At 47.4% G+C, this 17,456-nt stretch overlaps 1 long non-coding RNA gene across 3 annotated transcripts in view; it reads right to left on the minus strand.

Annotated features, from left to right (window-relative positions):
* LOC144761531 (uncharacterized) overlaps nucleotides 1–17,456 on the minus strand; it is a 76,507-nt gene that overhangs the window by 46,110 nt on the left and 12,941 nt on the right. For all 3 annotated transcript variants that reach the window (XR_013595765.1, XR_013595766.1, XR_013595767.1), the window contains exon 2: nucleotides 9,866–10,051. This is a non-coding gene — a long non-coding RNA (uncharacterized LOC144761531). The remainder of the gene's footprint in view (nucleotides 1–9,865; nucleotides 10,052–17,456) is intronic.

The following is a 17,456-nucleotide window of genomic DNA, read 5'->3' on the forward strand; positions in this document are numbered from 1 at the left end:
TGAGGCTGAGGGGATGAGGGTGAGTGAGGGTGAGGGGTTGAGGGAGGGTGAGGGTGAGTGAGGGTGAGGGTGAGTGAGGGTGAGGGGTTGAGGGTGAGTGAGGCTGAGGGTGAGTGAGGGTGAGTGAGGGTGAGTGAGGGTGAGTGAGGGTGAGTGAGGGTGAGGGTGAGTGAGGGTGAGTGAGGGTGAGTGAGGGTGAGGGTGATTGAGGGTGAGTGAGGGTGAGGGGTTGAGGGTGAGTGAGGGTGAGGGGTTGAGGGTGAGTGAGGGTGAGGGGTTGAGGCTGAGTGAGGGTGAGGGTGATTGAGGGTAAGGGGTTGAGGGTGAGTGAGGGTGAGGGGTTGAGGGTGAGGTGTTGAGGGTGAGGGGTTGAGGGTGAGTGAGGGTGAGGGTGAGTGAGGGTGAGGGGTTGAGGGTGAGGCGTTGAGGGTGAGTGAGGGTGAGGCTGAGGTGTTGAGGGTGAGTGAGGGTGAGGAGTTGAGGGTGAGTGAGGGTGAGGGTGAGTGAGTGTGAGGGGTTGAGGGTGAGTGAGGGTGAGGGTGAGTGAGGGTGAGGGGTTGAGGGTGAGTGAGGGTGAGGGTGAGGGTGAGTGAGGGTGAGGCTGAGGGGTTGAGGGTAAGTGAGGGTGAGTGAGGGTGAGGCTGAGGGGTTGAGGGTAAGTGAGCGTGAGTGAGAGTGAGGGTGAGTGAGGGGTTGAGGGTGAACGGTTGAGGGTGAGTGAAGGTGAGGGTGAGGTGTTGAGGGTGAGTGAGGGTGAGGGGTTGAGAGTGAGTGAGGGTGAGGCGTTGAGGGTGAGTGAGGGTGAGGGTGAGTGTGGGTGAGGGTGAGTGAGGGTGAGTGAGGGTGAGTGAGGGTGAGGCTGAGTGAGGGTGAGTGAGGATGAGGGGTTGAGGGTGAGTGAGGGTGAGGGGTTGAGGGTGAGTGAGGGTGAGGGGTTGAGGGTGAGTGAGGATGAGGGGTTGAGGGTGAGTGAGGGTGAGGGGTTGAGGCTGAGTGAGGGTGAGGGTGATTGAGGGTAAGGGGTTGAGGCTGAGTGAGGGTGAGGGTGAGGGTGAGGGGTTGAGGGTGAGTGAGGGTGAGGTGTTGAGGGTGAGTGAGGGTGAGGGTGAGTGTGGGTGAGGGTGAGTGAGGGTGAGGGTGAGTGAGGGTGAGTGAGGGTGAGTGAGTGTGAGTGAGGGTGGGGGTGAGTGAGGGTGAGTGAGTGTGAGTGAGGGTGAGGGTGAGGGTGAGTGAGGGTGAGGGTGAGTGAGGGTGAGTGAGGGCGAGGGTGAGTGAGGGTGAGTGAGGGTGAGGCTGAGGGGGATGAGGGTGAGTGAGGGTGAGGGGTTGAGGGAGGGTGAGGGTGAGGAGGGTGAGGGTGAGTGAGGGTGAGGGGTTGAGGGTGAGTGAGGCTGAGGGTGAGTGAGGGTGAGTGAGGGTGAGTGAGGGTGAGTGAGGGTGAGGGGTGAGTGAGGGTGAGTGAGGGTGAGTGAGGGGTGAGGGTGAGTGAGGGTGAGTGAGTGTTGAGTGAGGGTGGGGGTGAGTAGGGTGAGTGAGTGTGAGGAGGGTGGAGGGTGAGTGAGGGTGAGGGTGAGTGAGGGTGAGTGAGGGCGAGGGTGAGTGAGGGTGAGTGAGGGGTGAGGCTGAGGGGATGAGGGTGAGTGAGGGTGAGGGGTTGAGGGAGGGTGAGGGTGAGTGAGGGTGAGGGTGAGGGGTTGAGGGTGAGTGAGGCTGAGGGTGAGTGAGGGTGAGTGAGGGTGAGTGAGGGAGTGAGTGAGGGTGAGGGTGAGTGAGGGTGAGTGAGGGTGAGTGAGGGTGATGGTGATTGGGGGATGAGTGAGGGTGAATAATAATGGCACCTCAGCACCGGTGGTGTGAATGCTCATAGGATATTTTTGACTACTGTACATTCTATTGGATACGCTATTTTGCCAGCTCACTGTAACATTAAAACTGGTTGGTTTAAGTCTAACAAAAAATATGATAAAGCTGCACGTGCCTTTTCTTTTTTAAATGTGATGCAGAAGAAAATTATCCATGACCAATAGGACTCTGTCAGTACTGCAAACCTAAGTTACACATACGTCAGTCCGTTCAAAACGAAGACCACAGTTACAAACGGCAGCACCATTCTCAACTTCAAGATGGTGACTATTAAGTTTGGTTCTTTGTTTCAACCAGAAAGTCACAGTGAAAAAAATGAAACTTATTCTTCCATTAGTCACAGTGGGTGGGGCTGAGTCGAAAAATAAAGTGTAGTGTAATCTGCTGCAAAAACGAAGGATTTTGCATGCATAAGAATGGAAACACTTGCCATCTTGCATTATAATCGTTAATAAAGAGGGGCACAAAACAACTGTTTTTGTCCTCTTGTATTGAAATAAACATCGTAAAAGGATGATAATCGCGTGGTAAGCTACACAAACTTGATTCAGTTTAGCTTTGCCGAACTTGTGTGGTGAGGGAAGGCTAGGCCTGCTACTTTTGGTGCTATAATGTGATGTGCAAAAATATTAGTACCATTTAGAACAAGGCTTAACGAATCATTAACAAAAAAGGAACATGTAGAAATAAAATCGTTCTTATGCAACCTGTTCCTATCGAATAACTTAAACACTATTAAAACATGCTCACTAAGTGCAAACAGGATCATTAAAATACTATGACTAATCAATAAAGAGACCTGGAGCAGGATCTATACAAGATGGACAGATTGTGGCTGGATATTTCTTAAAGGGAGTGGGGCGGACATTTCCTTTCCAAACAGCTTCGCGCGGCCCATATGTCCAAAGAAATAAATCAAAGATAAGACCGGCTGATTGTACCCACGCTGGTGGGATTCGGAGGCAGTGGCACAGATGCAGCTGATATGCTTTTAATTTAAAAGTAAAGCTTTCTTATTGTAAAAATGATTTAAGATGCCAGTGATAATGGGATGAGCTGGATGAGACTACATTTGTTCTGTCGGGGAGGGGTGGGGGAGGGGTGGGGGGGTTGGGAATTAGGGAGGGCGCTGACAAATCTTTATCAGCTACAATAGCACACAAGTGCGCGCTGCATACAAGGGCCGTTCATATCTACGTGGTTCTCATTTTTCACAGATTTGCGGGGCTTAGCTCGACATACGGATGGCATTAAGAGCATTACAGATTTAGAAGATGTGATCATCATGAGAACAAGAAGAGAAAGTCTGCAATGAACCCAGAGCTGGGCGAGCAGGAGGACTTTCCTTCATCTGGCACAGATATTCGACAGCACTTGACAGAAATCAAAGGAAACCCGTTTGACGGCCATCATTACGAGAGCTTACCCAAAACCCAGACACCAAAATTAGTATGAATACAAAATCTCCCGTTTTATTGAATAAATAGTAGTGGTAAAGGATGTACAATAAATAATTCTGCTGGATGGTCTGAGCATTCCACTAGAAAAGTCACCAATAAAGCGAGTTTCCAGCAAATCCACCGATGCAATACAATGCAAGTATTGTGTGAGCAGTTTTAGCTTTAGCTTTAGACAGCTGCGACACGGCAGGCAGGGGAGGAGAGTAGGAGGAGGAGGGGGGAGGAGAGTAGGGGAGGCACGGCCTAGCGGCCGTGCGCTTGAAAGTAGATCAACAAGATTCTGTGATCTGCGACACGGCGGGCAGGGGAGGGGGCGGAGCGGGGAGAGCGGCATGTGGGTGTGAAGAAGCCGGGGCCTTTGAAGTGAAGCTAAGCTTCACTTCAAAAGGTGTCGGAGGAATGCGGCTGAGGGAACAGACGGCGATTGCGGCTGAGGGAACTGATGTGCACGCGCTTTTAAGCTCAAAGCACATGCGCATTGAGCTTAAAAGTCACGGGCACTGCAAGGAATCGCCACGATTCCTTGCAAGTTAGTTAAAGAGTGGTTAAGCCGCAATAGTCTCGCAAGCTCGATGCGCATGCGCATCGACAGGCGAGACCTAAAAACTTTGTGTCACTGTTATTCCTGTGTTTACTCGTTTTTAACTACACCTGCGTCGATTCCTTGGCACCCTCTGGACCTGCCTTGTGATCCTTGTGCACAGCGGACATAGCGCTGTCTCAGGAAGGAACCAAACACACACAGTGGCTGCCACCATTCACGGCGTGCAGCGAGGCCACGCCCACTCCGAGGCCACGCCCCCCGCATCTCTGGTATAAAAGCGCTGATCGCTAGCGCTATATACAGAACCATTTACCCTCCTGAGGCGAAAAGCCGGGAGAGAGCTTTGCAATATTTTTAAAACTTTGTGTCACTGTTATTCCTGTGTTTACTCGTTTTTAACTACACCTGCGTCGATTCCTTGGCACCCTCTGGACCTGCCTTGTGATCCTTGTGTACAGCGGGCATAGCGCTGTCTCAGGAAGGAACCAAACACACACAGTGGCTGCCGCCATTCACAGCGTGCAGCGAGGCCACGCCCACTCCGAGGCCACGCCCCCCGCATCTCTGGTATAAAAGCGCTGATCGCTAGCGCTATATACAGAACCATTTACCCTCCTGAGGCGAAAAGCCGGGAGAGAGCTTTGCAATATTTTAAAAACTTTGTGTCACTGTTATTCCTGTGTTTACTCGTTTTTAACTACACCTGCGTCGATTCCTTGGCACCCTCTGGACCTGCCTTGTGATCCTTGTGCACAGCGGACATAGCGCTGTCTCAGGAAGGAACCAAACACACACAGTGGCTGCCGCCATTCACGGCGTGCAGCGAGGCCACGCCCACTCCGAGGCCACGCCCCCCGCATCTCTGGTATAAAAGCGCTGATCGCTAGCGCTATATACAGAACCATTTACCCTCCTGAGGCGAAAAGCCGGGAGAGAGCTTTGCAATATTTTAAAAACTTTGTGTCACTGTTATTCCTGTGTTTACTCATTTTTAACTACACCTGCGTCGATTCCTTGGCACCCTCTGGACCTGCCTTGTGATCCTTGTGCACAGCGGACATAGCGCTGTCTCAGGAAGGAACCAAACACACACAGTGGCTGCCGCCATTCACGGCGTGCAGCGAGGCCACGCCCACTCCGAGGCCACGCCCCCCGCATCTCTGGTATAAAAGCGCTGATCGCTAGCGCTATATACAGAACCATTTACCCTCCTGAGGCGAAAAGCCCGGAGAGAGCTTTGCAATATTTTAAAAACTTTGTGTCACTGTTATTCCTGTGTTTACTCGTTTTTAACTACACCTGCGTCGATTCCTTGGCACCCTCTGGACCTGCCTTGTGATCCTTGTGCACAGCGGACATAGCGCTGTCTCAAGAAGGAACCAAACACACACAGTGGCTGCCGCCATTCACGGCGTGCAGCGAGGCCACGCCCACTCCGAGGCCACGCCCCGCGCATCTCTGGTATAAAAGCGCTGATCGCTAGCGCTATATACAGAACCATTTACCCTCCTGAGGCGAAAAGCCGGGAGAGAGCTTTGCAATATTTTAAAAACTTTGTGTCACTGTTATTCCTGTGTTTACTCGTTTTTAACTACACCTGCGTCGATTCCTTGGCACCCTCTGGACCTGCCTTGTGATCCTTGTGCACAGCGGATATAGCGCTGTCTCAGGAAGGAACCAAACACACACAGTGGCTGCCGCCATTCACGGCGTGCAGCGAGGCCACGCCCACTCCGAGGCCACGCCCCCCGCATCTCTGGTATAAAAGCGCTGATCGCTAGCGCTATATACAGAACCATTTACCCTCCTGAGGCGAAAAGCCGAGAGAGAGCTTTGCAATATTTTAAAAACTTTGTGTCACTGTTATTCCTGTGTTTACTCGTTTTTAACTACACCTGCGTCGATTCCTTGGCACCCTCTGGACCTGCCTTGTGATCCTTGTGCACAGCGGACATAGCGCTGTCTCAGGAAGGAACCAAACACACACAGTGGCTGCCGCCATTCACGGCGTGCAGCGAGGCCACGCCCACTCCGAAGCCACGCCCCCTGCCCCTCTCTCTCCTACAAAAGCATGTGTATTCACCGTACGCGCAGCGGACGGGCGCAGCGGGCGCGCCGTTTGCGCGCCTAAGGCAAGCCCGTCTGCGCCCGTCATCGCCAGATCATTGCCTCTCGCCAGTCCCCCTGCACAAATTGCTCATCATAGAATACAGTACGATAGGGAGCTTCTTCTCGCACTCAACCCTGACGTAAGATGCGACAAGCTTGGAGGCTGCCTCGGCCAAACAGGTCTGTATTGCAAGTCCTGTAGCTTTACGACACCTACACCTGGTGTAGCTAGGCATAGAACTACTGCGCCTAAGCACTCCTCCCTCACAGTCCTCCAACTTAATGTCAGATCCCTGGTGAAACACCACGCTGAAGTGTTCACCCTTATAACAGATGAAAGCCCCGACATTCTGTTTCTATGCGAAAGCTGGCTCCATGACGAACAAACTAGCATCCAGAACCTCTCGCTGCCCACGGGTTTCTCTATGAAAACCATAAATAGAGACTCAAGGGGTGGTGGGATAGCTGTCATCTACCATACGACATACAACTGCTCCTTCACGAAGGAAGATATCTGGGGCTGCGAAAGCGCACGGTTTAAGATCACCACCAGTTCGCAGTTTACCCTCTCTGGCCTCTATATCTACCGTCCACCCGGTCCTACCCCTAGGTTCATTGAAGAACTTCTAGATGTAGCTCACACTCTAGTGGTGTCTTCTCCCAACTTCACCATCTTGGGAGATCTAAATCTCCACTTTGACTCTATGTCTGATCCTACCATCAAGAACCTACGGGCGGACCTCACTGCCATTCAGCTAAACCCACTTATCCACACCCCCACTCACTCTGCCGGGCACCTATTAGACCCTGTCTTTTCCAATCTCTTAGAGGCCACGGCTGACCTCCCCAAACCCATAGGCTGGACCGACCATTTCCTCATTAGATTCTCTTTGATGGTCAGAGATCCGCTCACAAAAAACTCTTCCAGTTCCTGCTACAAGAGACCTTGGCACAAACTCTCATCTAGTGATCTTACCAATAATCTAGGCGACCTCCACTTTAACTCTGAGAACAGAGACATTAATACAGCCTATGCTGCTTCCCATGAGTGGATCACCACAGGACTTGACACCCTAATCCCAGCGAAGTGGTCCAAAACCCGTAGTACCCCTTCTAACCCATGGTACAATGAGAATCTAAAAACCATGCGGAAAGACTGCAAAAGAGCTGAACGATGTTGGAGGAAAGATTATAAGGATACGGAAAAAGCCCTCTATCTGTCAAAATTGAGGTTGTACCACAAGGCGGTACGCAACACCCGTGCATCCTTTTATGCTAAGGAAATCAGCTTAAGTGCAAACCCCTCTAAAACTATTTTTAAGCTAGTACAAAAACTCCTAAATAGCTCTAACTCAGCCCCATGCATTACCTCCTCACAACAATGTGACGACCTCGATACTTTCTTTGTAGAAAAAGTGAGGAAAATCTTCAACGCCTTTCCACAGGACTCCCCGGAACTCCTCAACCCTTGTAAACTCTCGCCCACCATGTAAATGTAAATATAAATGTAAATGTAAATGTGTTGGACTTGTAAAGCGCACAGCTGCCCGTAAGCGTCCCGGCGCTTGCTTAGGGAACCCGTCCTGGTATTCCCCTGTGAGAAACCCCGGCAGGGTGTCCACAAGGTGAAAGCCAGGCATCCCGCCGCGAGGGGCCGTAGTGGAGATTAAGCAAGCTATTGCCCAGAGTCGCAGAGTGTTACCCCATGAGTTGAGTAGGCACCAGAGCGAGAATTGTCGAGTCCGTGGAATTTTGGGCCCGAGACCCGCCGAGGCGGGGAGTCGAACCCTGGTCCACGGTCGATCTCAGCTTCCGGGTCTGCCGCCTCTAACCACTGAGCCACGCTTCTCCACCTTCCACCATTCCCAGTTTGCCACTTATACCTTGTATAACCCATGACGATCTAGCCAAGCTATGCACACAGGTTAAGTCCGGCTCGCCTACAGATCCGATGAGACCAGCCAAATTCTTAGAATCCCTGGATTTCTTCCTCCCCCCTCTGGCCACCCTACTCAACCTCTCTTTCTCCTCGGCGGTGGTTCCCACATGCTGGAAGCAGGCATGGGTCTCCCCGATCATTAAAAAACCCACGCTAGACCCCACAAAGCCAGAAAATGTTAGACCAATTTCGCTGCTTCCATGGGCATCAAAACTGGCAGAAGCCCATGTCAACAAAATATTGTCCAACTATATGGCTCAAAACCACATCCTGGACCCCTCACAGAATGGCTTCAGGCCAGGATTCAGTACTGAGTCCGCTCTGCTGACCACTATTGAACACCTCCGGAACATTCTGGACGCCGGTCAAAGTGCTGCGCTGATTTTACTTGACCTCAGCGCGGCCTTCGATACGGTCTCCCACACTCTTTTGCTAAAACGTCTCGAGGCTATAGGGATCAGCGATCTGGCCCTTGAGTGGTTTCGGTCCTTTCTGAAGGATAGATCCTTCCGGGTTTCAGCCCCCCCATTTATCTCTCAGTCTCACTCCATAGAGCAAGGGGTTCCTCAGGGGTCGGCGCTTAGCCCATCCCTTTTTAATCTCTATGTCCAGCCTCTCGCTGAAGTGGCAAAAGAGTGGGACCTCGCGCTGGTGTCGTACGCAGACGACACGCAGCTGGTCATCTCTCTAACTGAAGGCCCCTCAATCTCAGCCGAAAAATTTAAGAACGGCTTAGCAGCAGTCGCGCAGTGAATGACTCACAACTGCCTACAGCTGAACGCTGGAAAAACAGAGGTGTTGCTTCTGGGAAAAAATCCCTGCTACTGGAGTGAACACTGGTGGCCGTCCCTACTCGGCCCCATTCCTTCCCCCCAAAAAGTGGTGAAAAATCTAGGTGTCTGGCTGGACTCCTCCCTCAATTTCCAGACCCACACAAAGAAAGTGGCAGCTACTTGTGTGGGCCTGCTGAGGAGCTTTCATCCGATACTTGGTTTTTTTGACCCCAATACGCGCCAACTGATTGTTCAATCTATCATTCTGGCTCGTCTGGATTATGCTAATGTCCTATTCTTGGGCATCAACAAAGCAGAAATGGCTCGGCTGCAACGGGTACAAAACTCAGCAGCTAGGGCTGTGGTAGGCCTTCCACGCAGATGCTCTGCCAGAAACACCATCCAGAAGCTACATTGGCTGCGTATTGAAGCCCGAGTTCGATTCAAGGCTCTCACCACTGCCTTTAAAATTCTTAATTCTGACTGTCCTGGACTCCTACGCCCACTACTGATACCTTACACCCCCCAGCGCGCCCTACGTTCCTTAGGACAACACCTTGTGGTTGTCCCTCGTACAAGGCTTAGCAGAATGGGTGGCCGTTCCTTCAAAGTTTTGGGGGCGAAGCTTTGGAATTCGTTGCCACCCCACATTCGCTCCATGACAAACTTGATGGCCTTTCGTAAGGCAATTAAAACATTTCTGTTTTCCCTAACATAAGCTTCCTGCAGTTCCTCCCCCTCCCTTCCCTTCCTTCAGGTATCTGTTATGGTTCAGCGCCGGGACGCCTTGTTGCTGGGGCAGCTGTTTGCGCTCAATAAAATGTTAACATAACATAACATAACAAAGGGTCACTTGCCCCCTGTTGTGTTTCTGTGCAAAGGATATGTCACTGATCTAATAACAAAAATTAAGAAAAAAGAAACAAAATACCATATTCAGTCAGCTTGTCTCTTTATCAGCTAATCACACACACTGCAAATATAGAAGGCTTTGAAGATCCCATGAATATCTACAATTTGAGGTCAGCGAAGCTATGAGTTGGGCTTGCTGCGCTCCAGATCGTGTGTGCAAGAGGGGTGGAGCAGGCCAGAAACAAAAGGGGCTGAGTAGAACGGAAGAGCACTTTGTGTTCTAGTCGATGTGTGCATGTCTCCCGTCCTGGCTCTCTTCGCTTACCTGGCTTCCTTCCAGGTGTCTCCTGCTTTGTTGGAGTTCTCAAGCTGGAATCCTGTTCTTCACTGCTGCTTTCGCCCAACGCCTTGGGAGCCTTCAGTCTCTTATTAGGACGGTTTACCCGAAGCACCGGTGGCTACACACTCCTCCTAATTTGCCCAATGCCTCGGGGGGCCTTCATGATGCTGCCTGAAAAACAAAACAAAAGAAATTGATTAGTCACAAAGAATCCACGCTCTACTAAGTGTTCAAATGTACATTATGTTACATGAATTAAACACGGTACTTATCTGAAATAGTCTCCTCGGTATTTGGAGATTCTGCTCCCTGGCTGACATTGCTTGAATGGCTATAAGTACAATATATATATATATATTTATACAAATTTGTCTCCTGAGATTGAAGGGGCAGAATTGTTTTCTTAGTACTTAGCCCTGAATGTTTTTGTGTATATTTTTCCTTATCGTTTCTGGGAGGATATGTTTTTGGGTTTTCTCCTGATGTTACTGGATATGAATACGTTGGGGCCTATTTGGATTCCACGCTAAACCTCTCTAAGATATATACTGCTGATCCTGTTTACTGATACTGATATACCAAAGCAGAAGAGGGATTTCTACAGGAATCACATAACGACCATCCAACAAGAATATCCATACCTGAAGCAGGTTGATAACATGTCTTATCTTGTTCCTTTCCTGAAATGAAATGAATGAATGAAATGAAAAGACCATTTATAGAGCGCTATAGCTACCCTAAGGCGTCCTAGTGCTGCAGACTGCACGGGCAAGAGAGCAGTTTAAGAGATTAATCAATTTTATTAAAGAGCAGGGATTTTAATTGTTTACGAAAGGAGAGTAAATTGGACTCTGATGGTAGATGATAAAGAAGAGAATTCCAGAGTATTGAGGCATTATATGAAAACGACCGACCTCCACATCTGGCTCTCTTAATCCTGGGCACTGTCACCAGGAGAGAGGATGACGATCTAAGCTGTCTGGTCGGTTTGTAGGGAGTGATCAGTGAGTGATTGATGACAGCACCAGTTTTCCAATATGCTTGATGAGTAATGCAAAGGGTCTTAAATGGAGCCAATGAAGGCTCTTTAAACCAGATTTCACAGAGAGTCGGCGGGGAATTTGAAGTAGTGTTCGTGCTGCACAATTTTGTACGATCTGAAGCTTGTTCAGAGTGGTTTGGGGGGCCCCTAAATACAAGGTATTCCCAAAATCCAACCAGGATAGAACAAGCCCCTGAACCATAATCTGCCTGGCTTGGAAAGGCAATAGGGGAAGAATCTTCCGCAAAAGCCTAAGTAGGTCGAAGCAGGTAGCTGACAATTTGGCTGCTTGGGAATTAAAGTTGAGAGATTTATCCAGCCAAATACCCAGGCTCTTGATTCTGTCCTTTGGTATGGGGGCAGGGCCAAGATAGGTGGGCCACAGTGACTTGATCGTGAGCGAGGGGAATTACCTAAGAGCATAAGCTCAGTTTTTTCGCCGTTAAGTTTGAGGCATGACAGTCATGCATTTGGTGACCTCCTCCAGGCAGTCCCTAAGACCGTTGGGCGCAGTGTGTGATTGATTGAGAGAAACTCCTTGTTTTGTTTCCCCTCTTCCCCCAATTCTACAGTGTTTGCTTTAACACTGTTGGGCTGACATTGGTGGGTGTGGGGAGTTGGAACCAAGCTTCAGATCTTGCATCTCGCTACTGAGGAAACAACAGGTGAGAATTACAGAACGCGAAGCCCAAGTTTACTTTCCGCCTCGGCGAGATGGAGGAACATCAGATCACCTAAGCTGACATATCTCACATGATAGGGAATTTGCAGAAAGAACTCCAAGCTCTTACCCTCAGAGTAGACACCTTGCAACAAGGTTCTCTTCCTGCAGCCTCTGCTGATTCAAATGCTGGGGCTACTGGTAGTCTGTTTTCATCAGTTCCCTCCTCTTCTAATGTGGGTCATCCGGTCTTTCACATAACTACTCCTTCCACAGTACCTCTAGCTCCTCCTGAGCGATTTTTGGGAGACCCTGCCAAGTTTGCTACTTTTATAAATCAATGCCAATTGCATTTCATGTGTAAAAGCATCTTGCTTCCCCACTGAACATGCTAAAGTACCCATCGCCTTGTCATACCTAGGAGGAACGGCGGCCTCTTGGTCTACAACATTAGTGGAGCAAAATGACCCCTTATTATACAACTATACAGAGTTCAAAGACAAATTATGTAAGTTGTTTGACATACATTAATTTATATAATCTGTGGACACTGAACTCTTACATCTAAAACAAGGGTCCAAAGATTTGATCCCTTACATCTCCAGTTTCAATAGATTGGTGGCTGAGGTAGAGTGGCCTGAGGCCAAACGAAGTGCTCTTTTTTAGAAAGGACTTATATATGAACTTAAAGATGTACTGTTACAAGTAGTAGATCCCCCAGAGTCCTGTAATGCTCTTATTGACCTCGTAGTTAAAAAAAGATAATTGGTTACATGAGCGGAGGCAAGAGAAATGGCGTTTTGAACCCACATTTGTCATGTATAAAGACAAGGAAGCAGAAGTTGACAAAGGTACAGAAGAACCTGAGCCAATGCAGATAGGTAGTGTTCGGGGTCTTCTGAGTGACGAAGAGAGACAGCGATGCAGGGATAAAAAGTTGTGCTTTTATTGTGGAAAACAAGGACACTTCCTACATGACTGCCCAGAAAACCAAAAAGGGAAAACAAAGAAGGCTTGGGTCCTGTCACTATTCAGCCTGAACCACTCAAATATTATATAACAAAACATTGACCGAACAGGTTATTTACCGAATCTTTAAATATGAACTTAGACTCCTGCATGTGCAATCATGGATTGGCAATGAATATGTAGAATCATTGACAAGTGGAGAAGGTGCGAGTGTTTTTAATGGTTCATCTAGTAACCTGAGCTACTCTCACAGGTATTATACCTCTACACGGCTGAGTCTCTATTATTAATTTCTGTCCCAACAGTTCCCAAAAGAATAGAGAATTGTTATACCGGTGCTACAACACACAATAGGTAAACGCCTGGGCACCTACTTCAACAGGTACCTTTGAATGGGCAATAACTGTAATAATGTAACCAATAACATAGGATGTCTCCATCTGTATTGACGCCACGTCTCACATTTTTGTTGTTTTCTAATCACTGATCCCCAGTCCAAGTCCTGAAGAAAACCCGCAAATAAATCAGGGTTTGAAACGCATTGACATCTGGGCCAAGGCGAATGAGCCTCGGGTTGCTGAATGGGAATTGTTTAGAAGTGAATCCTTTCCCAACGGACAGTCAACCATTGTGTTAATTGCATAGCTCTTTGCCCCATACACTGACAGGACAATTGGAACTGTTATATAGTCCGCCTATGTTCTTTTATGTGTTGAATAAGGACTGGTTATGTGTAAGAGATTTGTAGGACACTTTTGATTTGATTGGCATATATGATTTTTGATATTTTTTTTCACATGCACAATATGTTGGTCTTTCACTTGTAATGTTTAACTGTGGCACATTCTCATAAGCATGGTATCCTGAAAAATGTATTATCTAGCTTATGACATTATTGACTGTTGATGTATATATGTTTGAAACAAGTCATAACTGATGTGAAATAAATCCCATGAACTTAGAATTTTTGGTCTACGCTCATATTTAAAGATTCAGTAAATAACCTATTCAGAAAACCAAAAAGATGTAGTGACTCAGGAAACTGAAGAGCCCGAAGACTATGGAGACAAGTTCTTCTGGAAGATCGGGACTAATAGTCTCCCAACTCCTGGCTTAGAAAATGCCTTATTATCTCTTCATCATTTCCGGATAACAGCATAACTACAGTGGGGAGATCAGTGGATTGACGTTCAGATTATGATTGAATCTGGTGCAACAGGACATTTTATTGACATGCAACGGGTTTAACGCATGGAATTTCCTGTGGTCCCCAAGTACGTAATGGATGAAGTAAAAACTATTGACAGGAGTAACATAAAATCCGGGCCTTTCACTCATGCTACAGCTGAACTGGGACTCCTTACACTAGAACAACATAGAGATCCAGTTCAATTTGATATTATTCTTTTGGGAATTCCTTGGTTAACGCCACATAATCCGACCATTGATTGGAGGGCCCGTTCTTTGTCTTTCTTTTACGAAAATTGCAAGCTCCATTGCAATCAAGAACCTGTAACACAAAAAGAAATAGATGTACTTACAGATTCCAATGAACCTACTTTACCTGCCTGTTATCAAGATATAGTGGAGGTATTTGATAGGGAAAAAGTCTCTAGACTGCCGCCACACCGTCCTTATGACTGTCTTATAGTTCTGGTCAATGAAGCACAAATTCTGTGTTGTTGGATTTATGCTCTGCCTGAAAAGAGAATATCTATTTGAGGGAATATTTGGATGAGATTCTTAGAATAGGGTTTATCCGTCCTTCCCGTTCACCTGCTTCTTCTCCTCTCTTCTTTAGCCCTAAACGAGAGGGGGGTCTTAAATGTTGTATTGACTATCACGATTTAAATGACATAACCATAAAAAACAGCACCCTCTCCCAGTTATCCAGTCATTACATAATCAGGTTAAAGAGGCCAAAATCTTTACCAAATTGGATTTAAGTGGTGAATATCATTTGGTGAGTATGAAAGAGGGTGAGGAATGGAAGTGGCATTTTGCACAAAATTCAGACTCGATGAATACCCTGTGATGCCATTCGGCCTTTGTAATGCCCCAGCCGCCTTTCTGTTTTTTATTATTAAAGCCTTGAGAGAGATGTTGGATATAAGTGCTATAGCATATATAGACAACATCCTAAAATACTCCTCTACTACCACTAAACATGTAGAACATGTGAGGGCCGTGTTGGAACGCTTGGGAGAGAATCACTTATATGTGAAGCTGGATAAGTGTGAGTTTCACACATCAAAGGGGACTCTTTTGGGTTGCGCTATCATCTGTGGGAGTAATGATGGAGCCACAAAACATTACGGGCATCATACGTTGGCCTTCCCCTACTTCGGTAAAAGGAGACCAAAGCATTCTGGGCTCTGCTAACTTCTATAGGTGTTTTATTGATAATGTTGTGGCTCTGGCAACCCCCATTACTAAACTGTTAAAAAATGAGTTTCTTTTTGTTGGTCTTCTGAAGAAGCCTTAACTAAACTGTAAAATGCTTTCGTTACTGCCCCTGTTTTAAAACATCCAGATTCATCCCAACCATTTATAGTCGAAGCAGCTGCATCTCAAGTTGCCATTGAGGGAGCTCTGTCAAAAGAGACAAAGAAACTGGACATTTACATCCTGTGGCTTTCTATTCCCATACATTGAACCCTGAGAAACAAAACTATTCTGTATTTAAAGAGTGGCACCAATATTTGTTAGGCAATTTGCATACAGTGACCATTTTATTTCAATTTTTTTTAAACAAACTTTATTAGGGTATATATCCAGTCAGTTACATTGTATATAATATGTCAGCGAAGGGTTTAGATTTATGCACAGGAAGTGGTGGCGCTCTTGCTTGTGTGTGTTTAAGATGTATTCGTCAATACTGAGTATACAGTGCAAAGAGGTCAGGGGAGAACAAACCCAAGTAAAACAACCCCTGCACTTGTGTGGATGAGAGTGAAATGAAATGAAATGAAAAATTGCATTTGTATAGCGCATAACTGCCCTGAGGCCTCGCAGCGCTTGAAGATAAAATGAGTATATAGAATATATTTTGTACTGATCTGGATTGAATTATAAATCCTTTTGCTGAAACTTCCAAGGCCTCAACCGTCATTTTGCACAAGTTCACGTGTTGATATTTGGTTTTTACAACAAAGCCCATTACATAGAAACGTGTGCACAGGACCTTTTCTTCAGTTACATTGTATATATCTTGATCTTAACCCCCCTCCCTCCAATACAATACCTATATCAATTACTTAAGGTTCATTGGCATTTATCCATGGTCCCTTTCTATCCTGATCGTAAAAGGCGTCATACATGGGATCATGTGTGTAGCGACTAATACTCATGATATCCCGTTCAATGCTTCATCATTAGCCCTAATGTGTCTTAACCTAACCTAACTTTCCGTCCCTCCCAACATGTCACATCCAATTCTTTCCTGTATTTACCAAGATCAGTAAAAACAAAAAGCGCAGTCAATGGGCTTCAGTTCTCAAATACTGTAGATTTGTGCGGGTTGCCACTCTGGTCTTACATATCGTAACCATGCGGAATATGGTCAAAGGAGCACAACTACACACTGTAAAAGGCCTATCCTATATTAGGGGCTCCCAGTTCTGCATCATCATCATCATCGCTCATATCAGCTGGGTTTTTCAATAAATCCACCAAGAACCAATATAATATGCAAGTCCCCACCAACAGTTCCAACTCTCTATCGGTCATCTCCTTCAATAGTGCGAGCACTGCAGTCCAATAACCTGACAGTAGCGGACATCCCCGAAGCATGTGGGGAAAGTCCGCCCCCTCTCTCTGACATCTTGGGCATTCGTCCAAATCTACGTTAAAATATGTTTTGATTTTCGCCGGCTTGAGGTAGGTGCGGTGCAATATGTAGGAATGAAGCAATTGAAAGCGGGCGTTCCTAGTGCTTTTCTGCGCTTGCTCTACCATCAAAGCCCAGGCCCTGTCTGGGATCTCTTTTCCGACATCCACCTCCCATTTTTGCTTGAGCGCATCCAGAGGGGGCAACTTCTCAAGAGTCATACGCTTGTGCAGGCACGTAATCGCTTTAAACTACCCCGCTGCAGTTACTATATATTGACATCCTAACGAAACCCTAGGTTCCGCTTGCCCTCTTTCCAATGCGCCCGTATGGCCGCGGTAATAGCTGCATGGAGCAAAAAGCCCCTTCCCCTCAAATCAAACCGCTCTTGCAAAGCACAAAAAGGCAGCATGGTCAGGCAGCATGGTCCCATCCTCATACAAATCCCTGATGGTGGTCAGCCCCTTCTCATCCCAATCACTCAGTTCCCGCCAAGAACCCCAGTGAGGAAGTGCTTTGCACATAGAAAGTGGTATATCAGGGGCATACGGCACTTTTAAACCCGCACTCTTAAGACTCCGCCTCCAGCATTGCCGTGCTGTCTTAAGTTCCTCTGAGAGAGCACCTATCTGTATAGGAAGGTCCAGCACTATCTGAGACAGTTGCTGCAGTCCCGGGGCTCCCCCTCTCTCCTCTTCCACAACACGCAGCCTCAGTGCTACTCTTTGTGTTAACCATTGTAACTGTGCAGCCAAATAATAGTTTTCGAAGTCAGGGACCGTCCAACCACCCTCCGACCGTGGACGGATCATCACCTTCATGGCGACCCTCCGTCTCCCACTGCCCCATAAAGTGAACATTGTAACTGACAATAGGAGCCTACGGTTCTTGAAAGCAGCTAGAGCTCTTTCTATGCGGCAACTGCACTGGACACACTATTACAGCGACTTTGATTTTGTTATACATTTTCAGGCAGGTAAAAATTATGGTAAAGCAGCTACCTTATGCCGATATTTCTATGAAGAAGCTGTAAATTCCATAGATCATCCCCTTATCGTAGCATAAGAATGCATTT

This window comes from Lissotriton helveticus, chromosome 6 (assembly GCF_964261635.1).
Source record: "Lissotriton helveticus chromosome 6, aLisHel1.1, whole genome shotgun sequence".
Lineage (NCBI taxonomy): Eukaryota > Metazoa > Chordata > Amphibia > Caudata > Salamandridae > Lissotriton > Lissotriton helveticus.